At 41.3% G+C, this 27,993-nt stretch overlaps 1 long non-coding RNA gene across 1 annotated transcript; it reads right to left on the bottom strand.

Moving 5' to 3' along the window:
* On the bottom strand, window positions 1-27,724 carry LOC117882404. Its single transcript, XR_004647002.1, has 3 exons — window positions 27,535-27,724; window positions 19,073-19,233; window positions 1-1,736 (listed from the first exon to the last, which is right to left on the bottom strand). It is a non-coding gene; the product is annotated as an uncharacterized LOC117882404 (long non-coding RNA).
* Window positions 27,725-27,993: the final 269 nt, after the last annotated feature.

Here is a 27,993-nt window from a genome sequence, read left to right as displayed (position 1 = left end):
AAAGTCTCTTGGTCCCTTTCTCGTAGTTGAAGAACGATGTCACTCTGACTCATGCTCCTGGTACTGTCGGTGGCTGGTGATGTGCTCAATGTAGATATCCCTGGACAATCAGATGGTGTCTGAGACCACGAGGTGCCGCATGAGCCGTGCGTAGTGTCAACCGATCCCGCAGGTCCGCAGCACACGCTCGTTGCCGGGGTCCCAGGTGCCCAGGGCTCTGACGATCAGGGTGTCCATCTGTACCTCGCAGCCCTTTGCTCTCAGGATGTCAGCCAGGGGGGGATACTTTTCCAGTTTACGGGCTCGGGCTTCGCGAAATGCCAGGATCCTGTTCTCAAAGGAGATGTGACGTCGACGAGGATGATCTTTTTCTAGGCCTCGTTGATGATGATGACATCAGGTCCTAGATGGTTATTGGTACCGGGGATGGCACAGTTCACGGAGATCTCCCCCAGGTGTGGTGCGATGGCTTTCACCAGGCAGTTCTGGATGATGTTGTGGTGTAGCTGCCAGGCTCTGGAGTGAGGTTTGCAGCTGCATAGGACGTGGGGCAGGGTCTCGTTGGAGTAGCCGCACTTCCTGCAAGCTTGTCTCGGTTCCTGTGGCGGACGGCTCCGTTGAGCGGGATGCAGTTGAGCCGGTCACGGTGTATGAACCACCAGTTGGCGAAACAGGTGAAGCTGCCCCCCCAAAAATATTTTGAGGAAGTGGTTGCTGGCGTCCCACTTGCTGGTCAACTCAAAGGCTTTACCCTGGTCCGGTTTATGCTTCAGGGTTTCCACGTACAGCAAGTGGATGGCAGCCTTCAGGGTCCTCTCCAGCAAGCCCCGGGCGCTAGGGGTGACAATGGTGATGTTGTTGGACCTGATCTGCGGCTCCCAGACTCCCAGCTCCTGGAGCTCCTCGCACCACTCCTAGTGGCAGCCGATGTGCTTCCCCAGGTGACTCGTGGTGACTCGTGGCGTTGTGAGTGCGGGACCACAGTGAAGTGATATCACGCCCGTCCTGTCCAAATTCCCCATCCAGGGAGCGCTCAGGAAGGTGGCGATGTCTTGGTTGGAGGGGGCTCTGCCAATCGTGTTCGCCACGATGTTCCTTACCGTGGTGTCGGGACATGTCAGTAGGCAGAAGGCATGGGTAATCACTAAAGCTTGAACTTACCCATTACATCAGTTCCTATATTTCACGCATGGAATGAATTTGGTGCAGAAAGGCTGCATATAGTATCTTGCTCAGTACAATAAGAAAATATTTGATTATTTTGGATGGAGTTGAAGTCTCAATTGCAGTACAATCAATTTACTTTGTATCCACTTGCTCTTGAAAAGACTAGCCTCTGTATATGAATGAAATTACATGAAAACAAAAGGAATGGAAATAAATAGAATAAAACTAGAGTCAAAATTGTGCTTGACTGTATACACTATTTTATCAGCTCTTCTTATTTTATGGGACTTTCAGGGTAGAATAACTAACTCAGTTGAAGTATATTGTTTTGGGAAAGTGTATTTTCTTTGTCTCCTTGGAAATAGTAAGATACCTTTTTCTACTGTTTTAGCACTTTGATGCATACTGTTAGTGTTCTACTGTGCTGTATGCAAGCACAGACAAATTCAAAGTTCACTTAGCTGACAGGCTTAACTGATGGATTCTCAGGTAGCTACTTAAAGTTTCACACTCCAAAACTGACAGAGGAAATTGCTCTTTTCTAGAAGCATCATGGTCCATTCAAAACTCTGCAGAAGGACAAAGAGCTGTTTTACCCAAACAATTAAAAGAGTGTTTGGTTGTATTCAAATAGTTGTGCAGAGTTCTGTATAACAAGAATAAATAAAACTAAATAAATGCATGAGGGGATGGAGTGTTAAGACAGCAAGAGCACAAATAGGTAAACCAAATGTAGCAATGAGAGGCAGCATTGTCTAATAGTTAGGGTACTGGAGTGGGAGTCAAGACTGGAGTCCAGTCCTCAGCTTCTACAGTGATGTTCTCTGACTGTGGACAAGCCATTTAAACTCAGTTTGATTCTACATAACCTGAGAATAATGATGTTTTATTCACTTTTTCATCTGTATAGCTCAAAGAGATGTAAAAGTACTATATGAATGCATAGTACTAATATAAATTATCTCCTTGTCATTGTTTCAGGGTAACTGCACCCCTATGGTCCACTCCAGGAGTGACCCGTCAGATCTCAGGTCTCCATCTGTTACCTGTATTTGGGTAGGGATCCTTGTCTCACCCTCTTATGACCATGGGTTTTAGGGCTGCACAGCTCTCTGTCTTACATTTTGATAGTTCCAGCAAACCAGCCTGCCCAGAGGCCAGTACTTCTATATTGCTTTCTCTCTGGGGTCTATGAACAGCGTACTGCCTGGAAGTTATAAGTTGCCACACTGCTCATTTTAAGCAAGCACATTTATTCATAAGGTAAAAGCATTACAGAAGAAACACCTAAAAACAATAAACATACAATAAACAAGTTGGCCGTGGAGATTAAATGCATTACAAAGTTACAATTATATATATAAATCAGGTTTTAGAATCTTCTTTTGACATTTACTGAAGGTTCAGTATCAACACAGAGACTAGGTTGTGTGTTTGGGAAGGCTATTTTATTAGATGTTTCATATTAAAAAAGAAGAAAGGGGGGGAGCGAGATCATGAAAAAACTTCTGTGAAATTAAAAAAAAAAAAAAAAGGATTCTGCCCTAGAACATGATTATCGGTTCTTCGTAATGGTTGTTCAGTAAAGTATCTTAATAGAGAGATGAACTAAATAAAACTTCAAGAAAAAGTACATGGGAAGAAAGTGCTCTTTACAGTTTTCAATTTAAGATAGGATGCTATCAGTCTGGAAATTAGGTAGCTAGATTACTGGCTAGCCAATTAAAGTTACTGACAGCCAGACATGCCATTCTCTCTAAATTAATTCAATAATCTCTAACTAGATCAGTGCAGAGTATTCCCAGTTTTAAATTGGACTGAAACCTATTCCCTTGTTTGTTTAAATTAATTACTGTTCCAAAATGCTGAAGTATAGATTAAAAAACTCTTACCTCAAGATGTAAACAAGAAGAAATTTAATACTCCTGGAAGGAGTGGTTACCCTTAGCTCCACAACGTTAGCATAAATCTACACTGAAATCAGACGTGTGATTGCAGCACATGTGGATATAATCTAGCTAGCTCTGATCTAGCTAGCTGGAATAACAATAGCAATGAAGCTGTGGCAAGCATGGGCTAGATTCTCGAGTAAATACCCAGCATCCTGGGCAGGTATCTACAGCCCATGCTGCCTTGACTTCAGTACTATTATTATTTCATCTAGCTAATTCAAAACTAGCTTGGATGTGTCTACATGTGCTGCAGTCACACCTCTGACTTCAGTGTAGATATTCCCTTAGGCACTGATCCTACTAAGACGAGAGTATATGCTTCAGTTTATGCACAAGAGAATTCTAGTCAAAATTGGAGCTACACATGTGCATAAAGTTAAGTACATGCATAAGTCTTTGTAGGACTGGGGCCAGAGCTGTTTAACTAATGTTAATGTTACTGCAGTATTCATATAGGGAATACCAGGGTAGCATTAATTATTTGCAAATGGCAGTTCTGCAGACTTGAATATAAATGACATGGATGTTGGCTTCTCAGGGGAGCTTTTTAATAAGAATCCAACAATGTTTTAGCTCCTAAACTGTTGCAGGTGTGTAGGGAAATCTCACAGAAGTGGGAACATCTCTCAACAGTGAATAATGCAATTACACTATTTCCTAAACTCAACAGGAATCTTTTACAATATGTAATTATAAACAAATATCATTAGTTACTCCTGAGTCCAGCAGTCTCACTAACGTTTTAGATAACAGTCAGAAGTTATAGCATCTTTGATACAAATACCTGGCAGAAGAGCAGCAGATAATTTAAGATCCTTATATTTCATTTTGGAGGATTGAAAAATAAGGATACATCTCTTACAATCTTGTCCCTGGGCACCTGTGAAGCAACTGATTGCACTGTATCTGATTGCTTACTCAAGAATGGTTTGATTTTTGGCATTAAATTAAGTCAGTTTATTCACATGATAACAGTTGTTGAAACATGATTAATACAAATTTTTCAGGGGGAAAAGTGATAGAGAAGTAGAAATCAGCTGTCTTTGCTAAGGCCTGGTAGATGATACAATTAGAATGCAAACATATATGAAAAAGATCATTGACAAGAGGTTCTAATATAGTAGGTAGGTGGCAATAGACAATTGTTTAGCAATCTTTTGCAACATGACATTTATGTTGAAAAGTTAAGAAATTAGGTCTAATAATATGCAGGAACTTGCAATAATCAAAAGAGAATTCTTAACTATAGAGATATTGATAACAAATGCATAGTTATAGATGCAATGAAAATTGCTCATTGTCTATTTTGAGATCCTTGGATCAAAAGCATTATAAAAATGCAAATATACCACTATTGTATCTCCATGGTAGGTAACACATTTATTACCATTTGCTTTGCAAAAATAAAAGGTGGATGAATCAATATAAAATAAAGTCAGTACACATGAGGAATATGTTTTAAAACAAAAAACCTGTGAATCTGAAACTTGAACATATTACATGCTACTTTGGGTGCTGGCAATAATGTAAGATTGGTGCATACGAACAGCACATGTCTTCCTTTAGATGATGCAGTTTAGGAGGTTAGTTTAACAAGAGATAGACTATTTGGGGGATTCCCCATTCCGTATTCCTTTCTTTTTTATATTTTAGAAAGTATTGTAAAGAGTTCTGAGGTGAAAAATGGGGGGATAATTGGCAGTGATGGACACTAAATATAATATATAGTAGTGCATGATTAGAAAGAAGATTGTGACTTTGAATAGATGTGATGGCACATGACACAGGGTGGTCTATTCTTTGAAGGGTGGACTTGGGCTAACACAAGCCTGCTATGGTTCTGGGGTCTTTAAGAGCCGGTATTCTGGAAATTCTCCTCCTCCAAGGCCATATGAATATATGCCACTTCAAAGCATCTTGGAAAGGAATGCTGACAACATAGAAACATTATGGAAAAGTGGAGGGCTTTCCTCCAGGAGAACTGGGGAGGCCTTTAGCTCGTGATTATAGAAAAAGTCTGTGAAGAGGCAGGAGAAACTCAGATCTTGGCGAGAGCTCAAGCAAGAGAAGGAAAAAAGCTTGGGGTGACAGTACTGGTGTGGGATTAAGGTGCATGGACTCCAGGAGGCTCTTTTAGAGTTGATAGGAGAAATTCCCCATCACTCACTTATATTGAATGAGGGGGGAGACCAAGGCAGATTCTGGTTGAAGGTCTGTTTTGTTGTTTCCTACTCGAGGCCAGAGGGACAAGTTATCTCTGCTAGTCATGGGAAGACAATCTTTGAGGGGACACATAGGTGATAGATACTTCTCCTGATGCTCCAGAGCTAAACTACTGGTTATGCAGCAATAATTGTGAGTGATGGAGGGGCCTTTTTGAGAGGGAATAGAGTCTCATTTTCATGAGGGAAGCTAAGCCACCATTTTATTAATTCTCAAAATATGGAGATGCTGGTAGCAAGTGTATATTGAGATTTAGGTACTAACTATCAATGGTTTTGCCCCTGCCTCCTTGAATCATGAGTTTACCCAAGAATATTTGCATACTTTTTAAAAGAGAAAGTAAATTTCTATCTTTGAAGTTACAAAAAAAGGAGCTTGGAAACCTGAACTGAACATGAATGACACAGAATTGTCTGCTAGACTCTGTAGAGCGTCTGAAACAATAGCACAGAGAGGAGGGAACCATTCCATGCATTTCTAAGATCAACTGTTCTGGCAACAGGGATGAGGGTGTCAACACTTCCAAAAAAGAGGCTTCTGTGGTGAAAGAGTGCAGCTGGTGCAGTCCATCACTCAAGTAGATATGGCTCAGATTCTGGGTAATCAGGGCCGTCCCCATTGGGGTGCCAGGCCCGGGGTGGAAGTGATGAATCTATCACTTCCGGGACCGACTGAACCGGCCAATCGCACTGCCCCCCGGCCCAAAGCACACAGGGCCTGGAGTGGTCGCCTTGATTTGCCGTACCCAAGGGATGGCTCTGTGGGTAAGTATTGAATGCCCCTGTCCCTGTCCCTGTCTGCGTTATTTATCAGAAGCTTTTCAAATAAAGATGTATAATGTTTGTAACTTGCAATCACTTCAAGGGTGTCTACTGCTAGGTGTTCAAGAAAGCATGAATAATTTGGCACTGCACTGTGTAAGAGGATTAAAATAAATAGGGAAAAAACGTTAATATCTTTTGTGGAGAGAGGCTTGGCATATTAAGGCAACTAAAAATGGAAATTTCAATTATCCAATAATATTACTTTCAAAATGTAAATGCAAGCCAATCCAATTTAGAGATAGTCCTATCATTTTGACTATCTCAGGATCCTAATGGACTGCGCACTAAAACTGATCAAAAATGGTCTTTTTTTCTAGGCAAATTTTGATTTTTTTTTCCCAGTAGAAATTCAAAAACTGAAAAAATTCAGCCAAAAATGTTTAGTCCAAATCCAAAACTTTTGCTCCTACTGAGCTTTATGGGAGTTATAGTCTGAGTGCCTCATGCTCCTGTTATCCTCTGTAGACCAGCCTCCCTAGTTGGAGTACATTTTGCATGATGCATAAGTCTCTGTTCTTGGAGAGAGATGGGAGTTTCTGCTAAAATGCACCATGGGAGATGTATTCCAGCCAGGGAGCCAATCCCATTGAGGAGAGTGGGGAAATGAGGAAACTGAGCTACAAATCCTATGAGGCACTGTGATGGCATTTTCAAATCAAAAGATTATCCTGTTCATCTGAAAGTGCAATTTTCCATTAAAAAATCAGTTTTGACATTTTTTTTTTACCAGTGTTACCATTTGAACTCAGTGAAATTTTTTTCTTAGCCAAAACTCTTTTCAGCAAAAAATGTGGCTGTGGCAGCACCAAAAAATATTGCAAATGCACGTCAAACCTACAAAATTGTTTTGCTCAGAAAAAAAAAGGTTCTGAAAAATATTGACACATTTCATTTTGACATTTTCATAACATTTTTTCACTGGAGAATGACTTTGCATTTTGAAATTTCTCTCAATTTTATTTGACACTATTCCCCGCCCAGAAAAGTTCAAAGTATTCAGAATTTGAACAAAACATTTAGTTTTGGGGTCAAACAAAACATTTTCATTTGACTCAAAATAATTTTTTTGATCTTTCAATTCACCAAAAATTTAAAGAAAAGTAAGTTTTGGGTTGCCCCAAAACAAATGTTTTAAAACATTTTTGAGAATTGCCAGCAAACTAAAAAAATTATTTTACCACTAATCCTATAAACCCACATGACACTGGTGAAGAATACAGTCTTCATCTTTGTCTTGCCAGAAGACAGTGCTCACATCTCTCTTTCATCTTCAGGCTGGTTTATTTTAATTTGAATTGTCTGGAGTAAAAGGTTAAGACAACACAATTTTTTCCTTGTGCTGTGGAAATAAGCTGCTGTGTTCTGTATATTACACATTTGCACCTTTTTCTTCATCACTAGTGCTAATTTAAGGTCTTGTTATTAATTTTCAGGGCCTTCAGAGACTTAGGAACCAGCCTTATCAGCAGGTTACCAGCCTTATCTATGTTTTTTGCCGCCCCAAGCACAGCAGGCAGGCGGTTTTCGGTGGCGTGCCTGTGTGCGGTCCGCTGGTCACGCGGATTCGGCAGCATGCCTGCGGGAGGTCCGCTGGTGCCATGCTATCGGCATCCCCACCGCTAAATTGCCGCCGAAGCCGCGGGACTGGCGGACCGCACGCAGGCAGGCCGCCGAAAGCGGCCTGCCCGCCGCCCTCACAGCGACCGGCAGGCCGCTCCCTGCAGCTTGTTGCCCCAGGCACATGCTTGCTGCGCTGGTGCTTGGAGCCGCCCCTGCTTATCAGCCATCACTGGGGCATTCATGTTTCTCCAAGTCAACTTTATTTCTCTATGACCTGGAGCCAACAGAGCCCATCATGATGTTGATGAAGATAAGACTTTGTCAGGTTTGGGTTGAATCTAAACTCCTTAGTAGGTAGTTCAGTAATCCATGGCCTATGACTTTTTCTAAAGCACATTGTAAAACGTATCTGTATCCCAAAGCCTAGTCACAGAACTGAAGATAAGATCAAAACAAACCTACCCAGATACACATTTCTATATACCCCAAAATAAAACCAATCAAACAAAACACAAACACCTCCCTCCACCCCCCGCCCAACACCAAAGCAACAGTAAGCAAGATGCTAAGAAGCTGAAAGGTAGAAAGTAGAATCCACTCTAATTTCTACACATAACATTGTAACTCTTAACTATAGCATTAGTTGCTAAGATATTGGCAACATTTCAGAAATCTACTACACTGACAGATGAAGTAAAAATGAAATATGAAAAATGAAATCTCACTCTGCATGATCTATTAACTACATGTGACATTTTTTGTCTGCTCTTGTAAAAAAGCTTGTAAAGATTTCTGCTTACCTTATCAATGGCCATATAACTGTCCAATTAGTTGCTAACTCTTACTGGGGATATGACAGACTATTTAAAAACATATCTAAAGTAAGATCTCTCAAAGTGTGAGTGGAGAAACAACTGCTATAAAAATGTATCCTATTAAGAATTAAATTCAATAAACTCTCTCCTATATGGGCAAAACACGTGGAAGATGGAGTGTGACTACTATACTCTCAGAAATTAGATCTGAACCAATTTATTACTTTTGCAAGAATATAATGTATTCTGGGCTTAAACTTTTTTCTTCCCTATTGATATCAACTATCAGGATAGCTGTAAGTATTGAACCAAAGGTTATGCTTGCTGTGTGTAAGATTTTCTCTAAAGAGTTGAACTTTGATTCCTCCCCCCTGACCAATATCATAACTTGATGTGTTAGCTTTGATTTTTTCCTTAAAGCTGCACAATTGAGATTTTATTGTTGGAACCCAGTACTTTAAAGAAGATATTTTTCCCTGTGAAAGGAACACTGTCTGCTGCCCTTAATCCAAATTGCTCTTTCATATTCTCCCTCTGTATCATCTGAGGCCAACAGTAGCAAGCAGGTCTAATGGTTTTTGAAAGAACCAAATAACATCTCTTCCTTCTCTATCTTTGGGTAAGTCAGCTATTAGAAAACGTTTTTCATAAAGACCTATTCCACAAGTTATAATTCAACTGAAGTTCTGGAAATGGGATCTCTTTAGTCATAGTTGATATGTTGATGTCTTGTGTTTGGTTGGCTCCACTTCATTTGGTGAGTTCTCAACTGACGAGGACTACATCTGTGTCTCTTGGTTACTTCACCTTATGGGAAACTATTTGTAGGTTGGATTCATTACAGTAATTTGTGGCTTATTGATTTAAAATAGTGCATAAATTAAGCAACCTCCCCATTCTCACTGAAGTAATGATGGAACTTCTGGAGATAAAAGTCCACGTTGAGATCTCTGGAGGGACATAAGTGTAAGGCTTAAAATCTATGGAAGAGGGAATGGCAAGGTTTTTATTTTGCACCATCTTCTAAAATATGCTGAGTTCACACTACAGAAGGATTCTATGGCTGGAGCTAAACAGAAGCTGTTCATTGTCTATGTGGCTTAGAACATACATCAGAAAAGGAGACTGTATTAATATTTGTTGTCTGGCATCCTTGGTGTGCACCTTTGATAGTGGTAAGACAAGCTGGGGGTTAATTTTCAAAATTTAATTGGAGATATTAAATTTTAGAGCCCCAACCTCCTGATATAGGGTAAAAGAGCTGTAGGAGGGGTTATTTATGCTGATTACATGGCTTCCTAAATTCTTGGAATGAAATTAGAAGCACGTAGGCATTTCTTTTTTTCAAGACCTTTCTTATGAAGATCTGTTCACACAGAAACTCAAGCCAATTCAGACATCTATTTAAGTTGCTTAAATAGCCCCCATCACTGAACAGTCTGAGCATCTCATAATCTTTAATGTACATATCCTTACAATACCCACTGAAATTGGGAATGTGTACTGAGGTCACGACCCAAGAAGCTCAGGTGGTATCCCTGCCTTCTGTTTGCTCAGACATGAAAGAAGTACTTCGGCAAAGGGGAGGGGTTTAATTTTGTCCCTATAAACTACTGAAACATTATAATCCTTTGGCAATGATAACCAAACCTCATGACCATGTCATGTGACCCAGTTAGAGCTGTGGAAAGTACTAGTCTTCCCCAGAGAGAAATGTTATCATGTCAATCTGAATTTAATACTAAGAGTAAAGAGTTGCCCTGGATGCCCCTAGAGTGTGTGTAGCTGATGAGATGGGACCATGGCAGAATTCTGATGTCATCCAGAATTCTTTCTATACCTCCCAGAGAGCATATGCCCTTGTGGTAGCTCTGTTATCCTTTAACTGAGTGCAGCATGCCCAATGAGTACATGGTTCCATCCTCAACCAATCTCTGTGGGGAACAGGAACTACATTTCCTGTATTTATCTTTCTACTTTTTGTGCCCAAGCAAGAATGTACCAGAATCAGGTCCTAACCAAGCAAAGCATCTAGAGCTCTTAAGCATTTCAGAAAAGTTAAAGAACTTTGATTTGTTTGCAAACAGTAAAGCTGATTGGAAAGTTTTCATCAGAATTTCCAACTGAAAATGGGATAATTTTTTGTCTTTCATTAGTCACTTCCCCCTGTTTTTCAATGTAGTCTAACAAGTTGTTATACAGAAAGTCTGTGGAAGTCTTTCCTCTGTAACAGCATGTACTTCAACATTTTCCACGTCTTTGTGGCCTTTCAATAGATCTGTGACAAATGTTGACAACAAAACCTGAAATCACATGAAAGTGTTCGTTTTGTTCTTAACAAACTTGAGATTCAGTGCAGGTTTGTCAAAAAGTTCATTAAGTTCAAAAGCTTTTCAAGTGAACGTGGACCCAGTTTTGAGCAAACCCAAGCCAATTTAGAATTTCACATCAAAACCATGAAAAAGGAGGAGTTGGTTTTTTTGCATGGTTATGACAGAAAATTGTTGAACTAGATGGTTTTGACTGAGTCTTTTGCTTTGTTTTGGAACTCATTTGAACTTGAAGTTCAAAGTAAAGCTGGAGGGAAGCAACATATAACTAGGAAAAAATGTTTGCACAAACCCCCTACAGAGAGAAACTGGCAGTTTAGCACGGCTCTTTTTTAAAAAATAAAAACTATTTTTAAGCAGCATTTAAACCTAACAGTCTATACACACTATAGAGGTGCTTGGTCAATGCAGAATGGTCCACTGTGTCCACACTTAGAGTAGAGTGCTTGGAAGGCAAATGGATAATTTATTATTTAACATGAAACATCTAAAACAGTATCACACATGAGAAGCAGTCTTGTTCCCAAGTAATTATAAAGAACCACATGTCTTGGGATCTTTTCAAATACTTTGCAGGAAGTTCAGTATCATCTAAATTGGATCACATCTTAGGTAGTGGAAGTTCCAGTTCCAAGCTGAATGCATGATTATTACTAATAATGACTATTTTAATATTATTTCCTTGTAAGATAGCACGATGGAAATGTCCTCGCCATTCTGCAACAATTTGAGGATTGCTATTGCACCATTTCCTCACTACACATCTTGATCAAGCCAGTAGTACCTTGATGAGATTGTGCTGTTGCCAGAGGGAAGGTTGCAGTAATTATCCTCCCAAAGTCCAAATCAAGGTTAAATAGTGAGTTCTTTTTGTAAATATTCCATATGAAATTAATATGCCTTGCTCTGGTGAAGCTTGAGATTGAAGCAAGTCCAGAGGTTTATTACTGCCTGACTTGTGTTTGGTTTTCAAGTATTGGCCATTTAAATATCTGTTTGACCAGACTGTAATATTGATAACGTATCAGGTATACATTTAGAAGATACAGTATTGATGTTTTAAGTTCTAGGTCTTGATTTAAGGTACGGTCCTTAGGAAGGCATTCACCTCCCAAGAAACATCCCTGAGACTTCATAACTTGGACACCCCTTGAAGACATCACCATCCTGGAAGAAATGGGACCATGTTGTCTAGCTGCACTTGGCCCCCAGGACCAGTGCTGACCCCTTATGCACCCCAGAAGCTTAAGCATATAATCTCCCAGATTGCTGAGGTTATGTCTGCACTGCACACAATAGGTGGTGGCATGTAACATATTTATAGCTACATGCTGCAGTAAAAACCAGGCTGCGTCCACATTGTGGTATATAGCAACACGTGTCATAGAGAGGCTCTAGCAGAGGGGAAGCAGCAGGGAAAGGCTTCAGCAGCAGAGAGTTGCCCTGTAGATTTTCCTCTTTGAGGGAGTCTTTTTCTGTGGTGGGAAAAGGCTCCAGCTGCAGGGAAGTAGTGGGACACTATGCTAAGTGGGGGGAGGGGTCTGTGCAGGTATGTGCTCTACATGCTGCCAAAAGAAGTGGGCTGTGTATACCTACCCCATCTGTGAGACACTCTGAGTTTACAGTTTCTTATATGTGGCATGTGGTAGTGAAGCCAACAGATACAGTGATAGACTTTGCACAGGATTCCAATCCCATTTACTCTTTACGTAGCTAGCACCAGAGATACACAAATCTAAGACAAAATAACACATGCCTATACATATTTCCCTGCCTTAGTTTTCTCACCACTCTGGAAAATTCTTTGGACTGTGGCAGAGTCCTCTGGGGTGCCCAAGATATCCCTCTTCTGCACATGGCTTCTCTTCAGAATCATGGATTTTCTCGCTCTCTAAGTCACTCTCTTGGTCATCTCTTCTGTGGGGATTTATCAGGGGTGTGAGTCACTGCTATCTCCCTGCCTCCACCATGAGGGAGTATTTCTTAGGGTAGCTGGAAGTCAGCTCCCTGCCACTACCAGTCCTTTGGCCATTCAAGCAATCTCCTCAGGGCTCTGCCAGCCCCTATTCTGCCTTGAAAGTTAACACCTGGTGCAGCCCCACAAAGCCAAGCCTGATCATGTCCCTGAATATGATGTTCCTCCATTTAGCCAGTGGTTGGTTTCTAGATCAGACTGACCTTGGTTGCATTTGCACTATTGTCTTTGACATCCTATTATCAGTTAGTCCCCATCATTTTTGACTGCAACCACTCGCATACCCTGATTTCACATTGTATTCTCCTTCTAACTTCTTCATTTGGAGTAAAATCATTCCAGTTTCCACAATAAATATTTCACCAAATTAATTGCTGTCAGAGGGCCTGCTTCTAGTTCTGTTAAAGTGACTGGGTGCAGGACTGGGCCCATAAGTGGGTGTGACTTCATTGAAATCAGTGGAGTTATGCTCACTTATTTCAGCCATGAGTTTGGGCCTGTGTCTTCACAAAAGGTTCAGATCCTTGGATATTTGTTTGATTTGTTTATGAAGAGTAGATCTGATTGGATAGTGCAGGAGGATAATGAAAATGTTTATGAGAGATGCAATTATCCCAGATATACAACCTATGAAGAAAGAGAGACCCTGTTAACCCTACTGGGCATTAGATAATTAATTATATAATTTGCCCCACAAAAGTGTCTTGGCATGAATAGTAGATCAATATGTCTGAAGCTCCAGTAAATACATTTTTGTCTCCCAGTGCAAGTTTAAAACTTGCTCAACAAAAATGTTAATAAATAAGGGCAACACAGCTGACAGGACTGAAGCCAGACTAATCAATAATTAAAGGATTATCTCTATTTCTTTGTAGTACACAAAGCAATAAACTGTTGCTGAGATTGATTAAATGCTTCAGCTTTGCTTCGATTATTAATCAATCTCTAAAACAGTTTGTGTGTATACTACATAGCAATAGAGATTAGAGCTAGTATACCACAGCCTTATTAACAAAAAAGAGGAAAATATCCTTTTCTTTCATTACATTGTGCAAAATGCTGAGCTGCCTTTTTCTGACGCTTCCTGGTGATATATGTATTGGTGGCTTGATTACAGTACCATGGATAACAAATGATTCAGTGCTCAAGGTTGGGTCTGAAGAGTGAATTGTTGGAGGGGAGAGCTTTTTAAAGTGAATAGTTCAAAGTAGCAGTTTCATTGGCTGTATACAATTAGCAGGAGTTCAAGGCTGTATCTGGAGGGACAATTGTTTTGTTAATGACTGATTCAGTTTGTCATGTATAGACATAAGTATAGGAAAAATAACACAGAAACATGTGTATTGCTACTAGAAATGGCTGACATCTCTTCTTTATGTAACAAAGGCAATTTTATTACTTAATGGCTAGATCTTTAAAAGAGCTCAGCTCCCATTTAGGCATCCCTGGGAAGTAGTCCAATTTTCAGAAGTGGTCAACACTCAGCAGCACCTATTTGTTCTCAGGTCCATTGAAGTCAATGGGACTACTCACATGCTTGAGACTAGGCATGTACTTGGGTATATTGCTGAATTGGGGCCTCAATAGCTAACTATATTTTAATGCAGTGATATTCAGACCTCAGTGGTTTAGGAGCCAAATTAGTGATCAGCATTACCCAAAAGAGCCACAGTAGTTTGAATTCATTGTTTTGTTTACTATAGTACTATATACTCATATTTAAACAGTATGATGGGAAATATTGAGTGTGTGTATATATATAGATAGATATAGATATTATTCTCACAACAAAATGACTGACCATGTATTATTATTTTATCAAATACAATTGATTAATAACATAGTAAAAAGTATCCTGTTTGGTTAATAATTAAACCACTGTTTTATATCATGGGCTGCAAAGAGCCACCGGAGACACATTGAAGAGCCACTTGCGGCTCTTAAGCCTCAGTGTGAGTATCATGGTTTTAATGTATGAAATCTACATGGCATAATACCGAGCAATAAATTAATATCAAATTTGAAAGACATCTTCCCCTCACAAAAAAGAAAAATATTACCTGGTATAATTTTTCCACTTTCAGGATAAAGTAATCATAAAACCACTTCCATATGTACAATGTCATAGTAAGATTATAATGAATCAATTTGTTACTCCTTACCATAATGAATGAAGAAAACCATATTCTGCTTCTAATGAAAGGTACATGTGCTTTTTAATTGACTAATATCCTTCTTTGATGTTAACAGGAAAGTTCTACTCCAAGTGAAAGTATAGAGAATTTTTTCTGTCTGCAATAATATAAATTAGACCAGTTTCATTAAAAATCGCAGATTGCTCACCTATCTGTATTGCCTAAATGAATTTACTTTGCTCAGTGATGGAAGATGGGAGAAGGAAATAGTAATTTTAACAATGGATACGGAAAAAGTATTTGAATTAGCAGAAAATAGATTTTCTGATGTAAGCTTTATGGGCATTTGGATAGTAGGATAACTTCATTAAATGGATAGTAATTGTATAGTCTCAACTTTCTTTCAAGCTCTTTAAAATCATCAGCCTTTATGTTGCACAGAAACATGAGAACTGATGACCCACTCTAATTGCTGTTATCTGCCGTGATTTTTTTGAAGTACCTCAAACACAGAAAATATTATCACTTTCTGTAATATGTGCCACTGAAGGGAAAAAATACAGGCTATTGTTCCATTATCTGTATGTTTTGTGTTTGTTATGAAATCTGGACGCTCTCTTGGTTAGAGATGTAACATGTCTTATACTCCTCCTCTCAGATTACTTTGTAGAGTGGCACTAGAGTCAGGCCATTCCTTTACAGGTGCATGTGGAAATTTGCCCTGCTGAGTACTAATATGCAAACTGACTTGAATCGGTGGCTTAAGATGATTCTCAATGTTTAGGTGCAGTAGCTTAATTAAAATAAACATTCTCTCATGTATCTTAAAACCCATGTCTGGATTCTAGATTAGCCAAGGTCTTTTATTTTTCTTTCCTAATAAGTTAAACAGATGGTTTTCTCACTTTGAAAGACAATGCAAAAAGCCAAAATTACATTTGCCAAAATGGCAAGCTCCTGTTTGAACGGGAAAATCTGGGATTTCCCTCTTTTTGACATCTACTATTGAAAGGCTCTAAATAGACCTGTTTTACTGAAGATTATGAATCACACTGTACAAAATGGAGAATCATATTTAGTTAAACCTTAAGCTCTAAACAATCACTTTTCATGTGAATTGGCAGTATTTCCATTAACAGGCTAGATTCAAAGGATTTGCAAAAGAATAAAGAAGTATCACTTCAGAAGTCACACATCTACATTATTTGTTACAATCCATTCTTTCAACCTGCTGTAAAAAATCCAGTTTTCTCTATCTGACTGCAGAAGGTGGGACTTAAGCTTGTTTTTGCCTGTTTCTGTGGCTAGATTTGCCTTGCTTAGCATTTTAAAGATAAGAATAACTTAATTTCTACATGACTAGCAACCTCCCAAGCAGAATCACTTTCCCAGGCATTCTCTGATGGATTTCTTAAAGGTAGCATAATACAAAATAAAAATGTTTCTTTCTGTTAACTCCCTTGTGTAAATAAAAACAAACAAACACCACCAAAAAAAGAAAGGGAATCAATGTTCCTAAATTTTGAGGGTATTGCTCAGACTCCTCCATCCACCTATAACGAAGCACTGTTAGACGAAATTTGACACCAAGATGTAAGTTAATTAAAGAAATATTTACACATTCTCCAAGAAATGTCTCCATAATACTTTAAATTCCAGTAGGAGATGGTTTTAAACAGACCAACATTCCCCTGCACTGCTTGCAACCCAAAATCTGAAGTTAGTATCTCAGAGCCTAAAAGTGAAATTCACTAAAAGTCTCTTTACACAAATGACCAGTCTGAGGCCATTGCTCAAGCAGAGAGAGATGCAAAATGTAAATACGCAGCAAAATGGTAAAGGTAAGGTACATGTGATTATTTACAAAATACTTAGAAATGTGAAGGAGGCTGCCACAATGTAAAAAATATATACTACAGAGAAACATGAATTTGTTCCAATGCCACCTTCTAATTTCCTTTTCACTATTTAAACACTTGGTTTACATTCTACATTTTGATTTCTAATAGCGTTCAGTGGTACTTCTGTTTTAACAAATGCAAATTCTTCCAAAGTTTGTGTTCATATTACTTTTCAATTCAAAATTTGGTTCAAGCTTAGCATCCCTTTAGGCTATTTAAACTATTTTGCAACACTGATACTTTTATATTTTCACACACAAATATTTGATACCTGGATTGAGACCTTCTGTGCTCACAAGAACAAAAGCAAACATTTATGAATTGAGGAGAACATGACCCTCAAATCCATTTTTTGCCTGTTGCAGGTTTTCTACATCTCACTAGGTGTCCCCAGGCAGGCAAATTTCCCCCGCAAACATACATTGATGTGGGCTTGGTTCTCCTCCCGTTTTTTTTTTTTTTTTTTTAGTACTAATGAAGTCTCATAGATTGAGTGGTATTGCACCTGAATAAGACCCCACTCTACAAAAGCACTGCACCAGGTACTTAACTTAAAGCATTTGGAGTGATCCCGTAGATTTCAATGAGACTGTTCATGTTCTCAAAGTTTAGTACTTGCAGAAATGCTTTCCTGAGTCTAGGCATTACAAATCTGTAGTTTTTTCCCATTAAAACATAAGTTTTAAACAGGAGATGAAGTTCTACAAACTCTTCCCTATGCTTGAAGACCTTGTCCCTTTTCCTGAAATCTACTTATTGGATTACTCTCATTGCCCTTGTGTTTTCTCTTTCTCCTGTAGACTGGGCAGGTTTACTTATAGCTACTAATTGATATATGAGTGAATAAAGCCCTAAAGAACAATCAGAATTTAAGAGAAAAAATCCTACTGCAGCTTCCAACTGTGACTTGTTCCTAGATGATGATTTTTAACATAGAGTTGGGTATTCAAGTTGGTAGCAAATAAATTACATAAAAATCCTGGCAAAGTTACCATTTGACAACATGAATTTTTTCCATCCAGCTGGTCATTAGGCCTTTCCAACTGTCAATGTCTCATGCAATCTGCTTTATAGCAGCACATAATTAGCTTTATACAGATCAGAGACATTGGGGGGTAATATTCAAACCCAACTATCAAAATCCCAAGAAAGACAACTCAAAGGGACATATGTCTAAGTCAGCCTTCGTGACTCTGCCTTTAGTCCTAAAGACTGTAGATGTTGATTTATGCGCATTAGCTTTGAATCCTGATATGGAGATATATCAATTAAGCACCTACAGCAGTTCTGCATGGGAAGTCCAGAAGGTTGATATAAACAGCAATATGTCATCTATATACATAGTTATCTTTTGGGCATGCAACCTAGTTCTCATTTCAAATATGCCAGTCATTCTTAATGCTGAGTTGAAGGCTTCTTGGAAAAGATAATGATAATGAGAGTGGGCAGTTGCAACGAATTTTCTCAGCAGGAACAAAAACTTTCCAATTTTACTCTTACTTGAACTGCAAAAGTAAAATCTAAATTTGTACCTTGCACATAGATGTATGTTTTAATTATTATTAAAAGATTAATTAACTCTGTTGGGTAGAAGTGTTTTAAGTTGTAAATGTGTGAGTAGTTGGTTCCTGCCTGCAGAAGTGCTTATATTCAGGGTTATATAATTTGGGGACTGATTCATATTTTTATTATTGTGGGTTATTAAACAATATAGTGTTAAAATGTGCTTTTATTAAGTAATGTAATAAAACCCATAGTTCCATCCTTTGAATCTTATCTGATTGTATTACTTGAACTTTGCAAAGGCTATGCATTTCTTATGGTATGGAATAGCACCTGTCTGTGAGTTGAGATAACTGAGTAATTCAGCTGAATCCCCCACCTGCCAAAACCCTCTGCCAACAGGAGCTTCTACCTTGACTCTCTTCTCAGGTCAGATTTTTCCATGAATCCCTATACCCCATGATTAATGCCCTTAACTGACTCTACACTTCAAGTTTTCCATTTCTCCAGCATCCATTTCACTAGCAAATTCCATGTGATAGGTTGTCGTTTTAGATGTAAAAACAGATCCTTAGAATCAGCCTCTTCCCAGTAGATCCATCTCTGCCCTCAGACAGCTACCCTGCCTTACATCCCTTCAAAACAGGACTTTAAAAGGAAAAACAGAATATAAAACACCATTCTCACTTGAATATGAATCCTTGTCCAGGAGACTCTGGTTAGCCTCACATTTCTCCAATGATAATCAGCCCTTTTTTCCATAGGAAACCATAGTCCTTCTCTGTGTTGTACAACCCTATTAGCCATTTGAGGCTCCTGCCATCACTTCCTTCAGAAACTGTATTTACCTGTAAAGAATTGCAGAAGAAAAATCAGTACTATTGTCCTTAACTAGAGGCTCGAAACCCAAAGTACAAGGCTCCCCACAAGAAGCTTGTTTCATGTTGCAGCATAAAAATTAACACTTCACAGCTATTTGCTTCAAGTAATCAGTACTGCTTGCTGCACGGATTCTTTTTGGCCCAGAAACTGGATTCTCCCACTGGCTCTAGCAATAGCGAATGGACTACTAAAACACATGTTACTTGTGCCTGGGTAACAGGATACCAGGAGCGAACTCAGCTCTCTAAACTAAGTCTGCATTGGCAAAGGGTGGTTTCCTTTAGAGGAACATCACCTGTCAAGATCCATTGCAGGGTCCATTACTTACCTTACATCTTTAATTTCCTGCATCATTTAACCAGTGTTTTCTGTGGCAGAACTGCTTCACATCAATGCTTCTCCTCATCTTTATTGATAAAAGGCAGCTTCTCCTGAACGCGAGGTTGTGCATATAGTGGAGAATATAATCCCCAGGTTTTTGATACGTGCTAGAGACTTGACTCTTAAGCCTTTTCACAAAAACAGAGCATATAATACATGCACAAATGTATGCAGTTCAAATGCCAGTTTTTGCTTCCTGAAATTTCTTTTTTGTTGGAATGCCTTTCTTGATTTGGGCTACTAATGTTCAAAATGCACTTCCAGGTTGCCAACACCACAGTGTCCAGCAGCCCCAGCCCAATTCACCCTTTCAACTTTATTTCCATAAACTCTCCCAGTACAAATCCTCTTGCAACTTTCCCACCCATGCAGTGATGATTGCTTGGCTAACTCCAGGCCAGGTGACTTACATCAAACAACTTATTCAAGTACAGAGAGGACTGGAATTCACTGCAATGCCTGCAAGCATTGTCTCAAATGCATTTCTTCCTTAGAATTATTTGTTCAACACTAAGGCTGGTGGACAATTTTTTGCTTAAATTATTTTTGGTGGAAAATTAGGTTTTTGATTAAACAATATTTTTTTAAAAGTGTTTCTCTCTGCAAACAATTCTGACTTTTTGTTGAACAAACCAACCCTCCAAATTTTTCCGCTGAAATCCAAAAAATTGTAATTCAGAAATGCTACCATAGTGCCCAGGAGTTCCAATGATATGCTGCAGTGGCCCAGGAACAGGGTAGACTGTGGTGCAGGGTTACCATCCATCTGTATTTCCCCAGACATGTCTGGCTTTTGTGTCTCTAAATAGCCGTCCGGGAGGAATTGGTAACGAGGTTAAAATGTCTGGGTTTTTTTTCTCCCTCGCCTCCCTCCCTGCCTTCCATGCAGAGTGCGGCTGCTGATTGGGCGGCTTGGCTGATTGAGCTGCTCCCATTGGCCTCCAGCAGCCAGAGCCCTCCCCTGCTCCCCCATCCCTCTGTCTGCAGCCCTGTGTAACACACAAACCGACCCACCGGGCAGAGTGTTTTGCAAACACGTGGAGCCAGAATGGTAAGGGAAGTCGGGGGGGGGCAGTCAGGGAGTGGGGGAGTGTTGGATGGGTCCCCGGCCTCCAACTGCCCCACCCCTCCGCACATTCACCCCCCCCCGTGGGCCTCCCCCTCCCTGCCTACCTCTCCCTTATCTGCTTGTACTGCCAGAGCCAGCAGCAACTGCTGTCTGCTGCCCACGGGTCCTAGCATCCCCCATCCACTAATGGGAAGACAGGCTGCCCTTACCCTGCCCTTCCACCCTAGCCCCGAGCCTCTCCAATGCCCCAAACCTCTCAGCACCAGCCCCAACCCTCATCCCCCCACCCTAATCCTCTGCCCCAGCCCTGAGCCCCCTCCTGCGTCATGAACCCCTCATCCTCAGCCCCAACCCTTATCCCCCCACACCCTAATCCTTTGCCCCAGCCCTGAGCCCCCTCCTGCATCATGAACCCCTCATCCTCAGACCCACAGTCCTCACCCCTGCATCCCCGCCTATCCCCAAACTCCCTCTCAAACCCCCTCCCCCTTCCCACACACCCCCTCCTGCCCTCAAACTCCCTCCCAAAGCCTGTACCCCTCACTCCCTCCTGCACACCCACCCCTTGCCCCAGCCTGGAGCCTGCACCCAGCACCCAAACTCTATCCCAGAACCTGCACCCTGCACCCCTCCTGCACCCTAATCCCCAGCCCATGACCTGCACCCCAGACCTCCTCCCCCACCCAACCCCCCACCCAGAGCCTTAGGCAGGTCGGGGGGGGGTTCTGGGCACCACCAAAATTTCTACAACCATGCCACCCATGCAAGTGGATAAGGGTCGGGGCAGTCAGGGGACAGGTAGGGTCCTGGGGGGGCAGTTAGGGTGGGGGGTGTTCTCAGCAGGGGGCAGTCAGGGGACAAGAAGCAGGGGGGGTTGGGGTTCTTAGGGGGGCAGTCAGGGGGTGGGAAGTGGGAGGGAGTGGATGGGGTGGGGCGGGGGTGGGGCTAGGGCAGGGCTTCCCCCCCCAGTGTCCTCTTTTTTGATTGTGGAAATATGGTAACCCTACTGTGGTGCATCCTGGGAGAACATAAGAACATAAGAATGGCCGTACTGGTCCATCCAGGTCCATCCAGCCCAGTATCCTGTCTACCGACAGTGGGCAATGCCAGGTGCCCCAGAGGGAGTGAACCTAACAGGTAATGATCAAGTGATCTCTCTCCTGCTGTCCATCACCACCCTCTTAACAAACAGAGGCTAGGGACACCATTCCTTACCCATCCTGGCTAATAGCCATTAATGGACTTAACCTCCATGAATTTATCCAGTTCTCTTTTAAATGCTGTTATAGTCCTAGTCTTCACAACCTCCTCAGGCAAGGAGTTCCACAAGTTGACTGTGCACTGTGTGAAGAAGAACTTCCTTTTATTTCTTTTAAACCTGCTGCCCATTCATTTCATTTGGTGGCCCCTAGTTCTTATGTTATGGGAACAAGTAAACTTTTCCTTATTCACTTTCTCCACATCACTCATGATTTTATATACCTCTATCATATCCCCCCTTAGTCTCCTCTTTTCCAAGCTGAAATGTCCTAGCCTCTTTAATCTCTCCTCATATGGGACCCGTTCCAAACCCCTAATCATTTTAGTTGCCCTTCTCTGAACCTTTTCTAATGCCAGTATATCTTTTTTGAGATGAGGAGACCACATCTGTACGCAGTATTCAAAATGTGGGCTTACCATGGATTTATATAAGGGCAATAAGATATTCTCTGTCTTATTCTCTTTCCCCTTTTTAATGATTCCTAACATCCTGTTTGCTTTTTTGACTGCTGCTGCACACTGCGTGGATGTCTTCAGAGAACTATCCACGATGACTGCAAGATCTTTTTCCTGATTAGTTGTAGCTAAATGGGAGATGTAGTCCAGCCATGGAACTCTACTCATAGAGAAAGGGGGGCATGAAGCACCCACTCTACTACTCACTCAAGGCACCATACCAGCCCATTTGAATCAAAATACTCCATTTTCAACCAGCAATAATCAGTTAAAAAAAAATCTCCAAAAAGTCCAAGTTTTCTGGGGAGAAGGGGACATTGTCTCCTCACTCTGTTCAACATTTCATGTATTTTGACACCCTAGCTCATTCTTGATGAACTTTTATGTAATATATTAATTTGGAGTTGTTCTGTTGTGGCGCATGTGTCACAAGAAGGTATATTTCTGGTACCTGCCTGGACAAGCACAGCTTCTGTAATCTGGTGTGAATTCTCATTATGATGCATGAGAAATCTTGCTTTCTGTGACTATTGTGCAATATACATCCAAATCAATATCCACAAATATTACTGGCTCTAAGCTCTCAGTTGCTATCCTATTTACAGGAAGTACTGTGTCACAGTTAAATACAAGATCGAACAGATAGTTTAGCATAAGTAATTAGCAAATATGCTAAGAAACCAATCAAGGTGAAGTGGCTTGTTAACAACCCTGGAGTCATAGGACAAAAAGAGGGGTTAGTGTGTTACAGATTGTTGTAATAAGCCATAAATCCAGTGTCTTTATTAAGACCATGATTTTTAGTGTCTAGCAGAGTTATGACCATTAGAAAATGTGCTAACTACTTATGCTAAACTATTTGTTCAATCTTGTATTTAGCTGTGACACTCAGTTCCTTTCCCAGACCTGAAGAGCTCTGTGTAGCATGAAAGCTTTTCACTTTCATCAACAGAAGTTGGTCCAATAAAAGATATTACTTCCCTCACCTTTTCTCTCAGCTAAAACAACACTGCATATACCAGAAAGCTGTGGGTATCTTTTTGGTGACTCTATTGGTGTGGACAGAAAAAAATCACAAGTAATTGACTCAAAGCTGCCACAAAACAAAACAAAAAACAAATGGAAAAAAAAATCCACCCCAAAAACATCCAGTGGAGACTTGATGAGGATGTTATTATAATTATTTACTTTTACTATGGTAGTGTCTATTGGCCAGCCAGGATCAGGACTCCATTGTGTATGGTACAGGTATAAAGATTTTATTAAGATGATGTTAATAAAAAATCTGAACGGTACAGAGTTTAAGCATAGAAGTTTCTGGTTATCAGGGAATAACGTACAGATTATCGAGGGTGCAAAGTCTGGTTTCAGATCGGGTGGCATAAGGAATACATAATCTGCAATATCCCCGATTGGGGGTAAAAGGTTGATGGGTCAAAGTACAGGCATTGAGATATGAGGGTATGAAGTTCATAAAGTGGCTGTGTTCGGGTGTGGAGTATAATGAGTGGATATGATGATGAGAATGGATCGACCCTCATTTGGTGAGATTTAATGTCCAGGGAGTTTATGGTTCCAGTGGCAATCCCAGCCCCAGAGAATTTACAACCTAAATAGTCATGAGAAACCAAGTTGGGGGAAAGGAGTAGGATACTCAGGCAAAGCAATGGCTTGCAAACATCATGCTAGATTGCCAAATTTTCAACACATCTTTGGGCAGAGTCAGTTAGAAGAAGATTAGCTCAACAGAAAGGCAAATAAAAGAAGAGGGGCTAATTGAGAAGGAAGGGAGCATGCTGTGCAGGTGGAGTGAAGCTGAGGTAAAGAGATGGAGGGAAGGTCTGGGAATCAACAGCCAGTCAGCATAGGGAAAAGAATTTCCAGAGTAAAAACTGTGGAAAGCAGTATGATGATACCAGAGTTTGAGGTTCCTACTGCAGAATGTGCTGAGGCTGTTTCTGTGTCTGCTTCCACTGGCTTGAGAGTTTGTTCCTTGGGTCCTTGCTCTTCCCTGGAACCTTTCTTCCCCAAACCTGACGGGGGGAGAGATGGGCGCTATATGTTTCCTAGGACCTGCTAGGGGTGGGGAAAGGGGGAGAGTTCTGCTCAGTTCTCTCTCAGGTGTGCTATGGCTGTTATGGCCCAAGGCTTCATTTTTGCAGAAAGTTAAGTTCTACACTTGCATTCACAAGCACTCTGATTTAAATTAAAATAAACTGATGGGAATGTGTTGCTTGAAGCTGTTCCTTGAAGGTATGTTCTATAAGATATGGTATATTAAATACTTTGAGCAGTTGGACCACTTGCTCCCAACTGCATGTGCAAAAGATATGAAAAGTTACGGATGCGTTAAACAATTTAAAATGTATTCCACTTTAAATTATCTTCATTAACTGTGTCTTAGAGTTGAGGATTTTTTTTTAACAACTATGACTATGCTTTTCACTTCAACTGCATCTATATCTGGGATAAGAGAATGATGCCAGGCAGACACACTGGGAGCAAGGTAAAATACGATGAGGAGGGGACACTTGCTTGATTCCTTTGGGCAAAGTGATAGGTTTTTAACATCAGCTTGCTGTGTGACAAGCTCTGGAACAGCAGACTGCATGGAGCTCAATTGTTCTGTGTCACAGAATAAGGGAATTTGCTACAGAGCTTGCGTGTAGTGGTGTCACAATGTCTGAAAGTCAACCTATTGGCTGAATAACATGAAAACCATGCTGTCTATGAAAGCTGTTGACAGATGCTGTTTGTTGGTGTAGAAGCTTGGATCAGGATGTAGAATGGCATGTGCATATTGCATCTTGACAGCCTTGGAAATGGGCCCGGTCCAGGACAGATGATCCATGCTGCCCATTCCAGGCAGCCCAATAAATATTTTTTAATAATTGATTCATGTCCCAGATGGCTAGAGGTAACAGCCATAAACAGGAAAACTTTCATTAGCACAATTTAAGATTTCCTTTTTTTTGTTTGTTGTTGTTGTTGTTGGGTCATGCAATAACCTTTATTTTGCTGTGTAGCTGGGCCTCAGATACTCATCAAAAGCTAACTAAAGCAATTAATCAGCCACTTATTATCTTTCATGTAATAATTTAATAGAACATTTTATCTGAATGGTGAAAAAAATAATAAAAATGTTCACGTACATGGCTATCCAATAGTGTAAAAATATTTAAGTATGTATTTATAGAGTAGATTGGTTAGGTACTGTGGAAACTCTGGCAAAATTGTTTCTATAATGACCTCTTAGACTGGCTTTCTTTATAAGTACCCACAGGGAAAAAGCAATCACAAGTGAGACTATTGGACAAAGATGAAAATGAAAAGGGAGTTTGCAGCAGGCTTTCCAGATCTAGTTTTGCAGACATCCTGATGTGACTTTTTCTTAGTAATAAAAAAGGTGTAGTATATGACACTAAGGTTAAACAATGGTTGAGTGATCTATCCTGAGATACAGGTGTGAGATTATAGGGGATAACATAGGGAAGAACGTTGAGATAAAATGTATTTAGTTCAGTGTGAAAATCTAACATCTATCTTCTTAGAAAATGTGACGATGGGGTAAGAAGGATGGAAGACACACATGAAGCCCAGCCTATAATGCAAGACTGAGTCCAAGTCTTGTGCAAAGGGAAAATTCAACTGCATTAAACTGACTCCATTTCCCATCCTGTGCCTGCAGATCAGCCAAGTAAACAGGTAGGTAGGCTGTGCAAGGCAGGTGAGATGATGACTCCCACTATGCATGTAGTATTTCCTGTACCAATGTGCAACTTTCCTGCCCAGGGCTGGTGATAAGGAGGAGTTAGTGAGTGCACATGATTCTTTGAAATCATTTTTTTTCCTGGGTTTTAAGCCTTAGTTTACATACTGGAATATGTATATGCACATACTATATTCACAGAAAAAAGAGTCAATGCAATCACATTTGTCTGGAGTTTTGATTTTAGTTGGCATATGGAGGAGGTTATTCATCCAGTGTTTGGCAAACAACCTCACTTAATCAACACTATCATGCTGCAGGGCACCTGAGGCCTTGGCTACACTTACCCGGTAGTTCGACGGCTGGAAATCGAACTTCTGGGTTCGACTTATCGCGTCTAGTCTGGACGTGATAAGTCGAACCCGGAAGTGCTCGCCGTCGACTGCGGTACTCCAGCTCGCCGAGAGGAGTACCGCGGAGTCGACGGGGGAGCCTGCCTGCCGAGTGTGGACCAAGGTAAGTTCGAACTAATTCGAACTAAGGTACGCAACTTCAGCTACGTGAATAACGTAGCTGAAGTTCGAAGTACCTTAGTTCGAATTAGGGGGGTAGTGTAGACCAAGCCTGAGGGTGGCTGACTTATGCAGTGGGTCTAATTGTTTTTAAAGCTACAATGCCATTTCTGGGCCAGCCCTAGGAGTTCCAGGCCCCAAACAAATTGTTAGAGTGATGAGCCCACCCCATCCAGCTGCAAGTGATATTGAATCTATTTCTGGGGGGCAGGGCTATCCTTAGGATTTATGGGGCTCTACGCAGTATTATTAAACTGGTGCCCCTATGATCCACTGAAGGTGGTCCCCAACCAGCGCCGCTGACCCCAGTGTGTCGAGGAGACACAGTCACCACCCTCGCCCATGGACCCCCAGAAATCCCCCCCCCATTGTTTACACACACAAGCTTCATATGCAGCAGACGCTGTGGCAGTGGCTCAAGACAGGCTTTGCGCTGTCACATGCGGGCTGCATCTTGCCAGAGCCCCCGGCCCTCCTGCAGCCCCTAGCCACTCCTGGCTTACCAATAATAATACAAGTGTGTGTGTGTATGTGTGCATGCGTGCATGTGCGCGTGTGACAGAATGTGTGTGTGAGAGAGACAGAGAAACTGTGTGTGTGTAGGACTGTGTGACACACAAACACACACACACAATCTGTGTTGGGGGACTGTGACTCATGAGAGGCAGAGTGTATGTGGGTGTGAGAGCCAGTCTGTGTGAGAGAGACACTGTGTGTGTTAGGGAAGTGAGAGAGACATTGAGCGCACTGTCACTTTAAGCCCTTCCCTCCTTCCTTCCCTGCCTCCCCCCTGCTTTGCTTCCCCCCTCGCCCCACTCACATGGAAGTTTCGCTCCTCCTGTCCTGGCCCCAGCCTGAGACCGAGCGGCACAGGCAGGCAGGGTCCAGGGTGGGACTCCGCTCCAGGCAGCGGTGGGCTGGGCCGCCGCACCGCCAGTGACCGGCCGCGCCGCTCTGGGCTCCCCGGGGCTGGGGTGGCAGAGCCGGAGGCTGGAGCCCTCAGCCAGCCAGCTGAGGAAGGAGTGAGGGAATGAGTGAGTGAGGGGCGGGTTTGGGGGCAGGGAGAAGCCTGCCGGCCCAGCATGGGGGAGGGGCCAGAGAAGAGAGGATTCCAACCACGGCCAGCACGGTTGTTGCCCCAAATTTTAAGGTGCCCTACGCAGCCACAAAATATGGCCTCTGGTCCCTTGCGGCTCTCCGCTTGGTAGCTTGACTCAGTCAGCCTCAGACAAATTGTGGGGCTGCAATGCATTAACTTCCCAAAGGAGGAACTGTATCA

This window comes from Trachemys scripta, chromosome 9, assembly GCF_013100865.1.
Source record: "Trachemys scripta elegans isolate TJP31775 chromosome 9, CAS_Tse_1.0, whole genome shotgun sequence".
NCBI lineage: Eukaryota > Metazoa > Chordata > Testudines > Emydidae > Trachemys > Trachemys scripta.
Note: the sequence above shows the minus strand (reverse complement) of the source record. Positions and strands in the feature narration are given on the sequence as shown.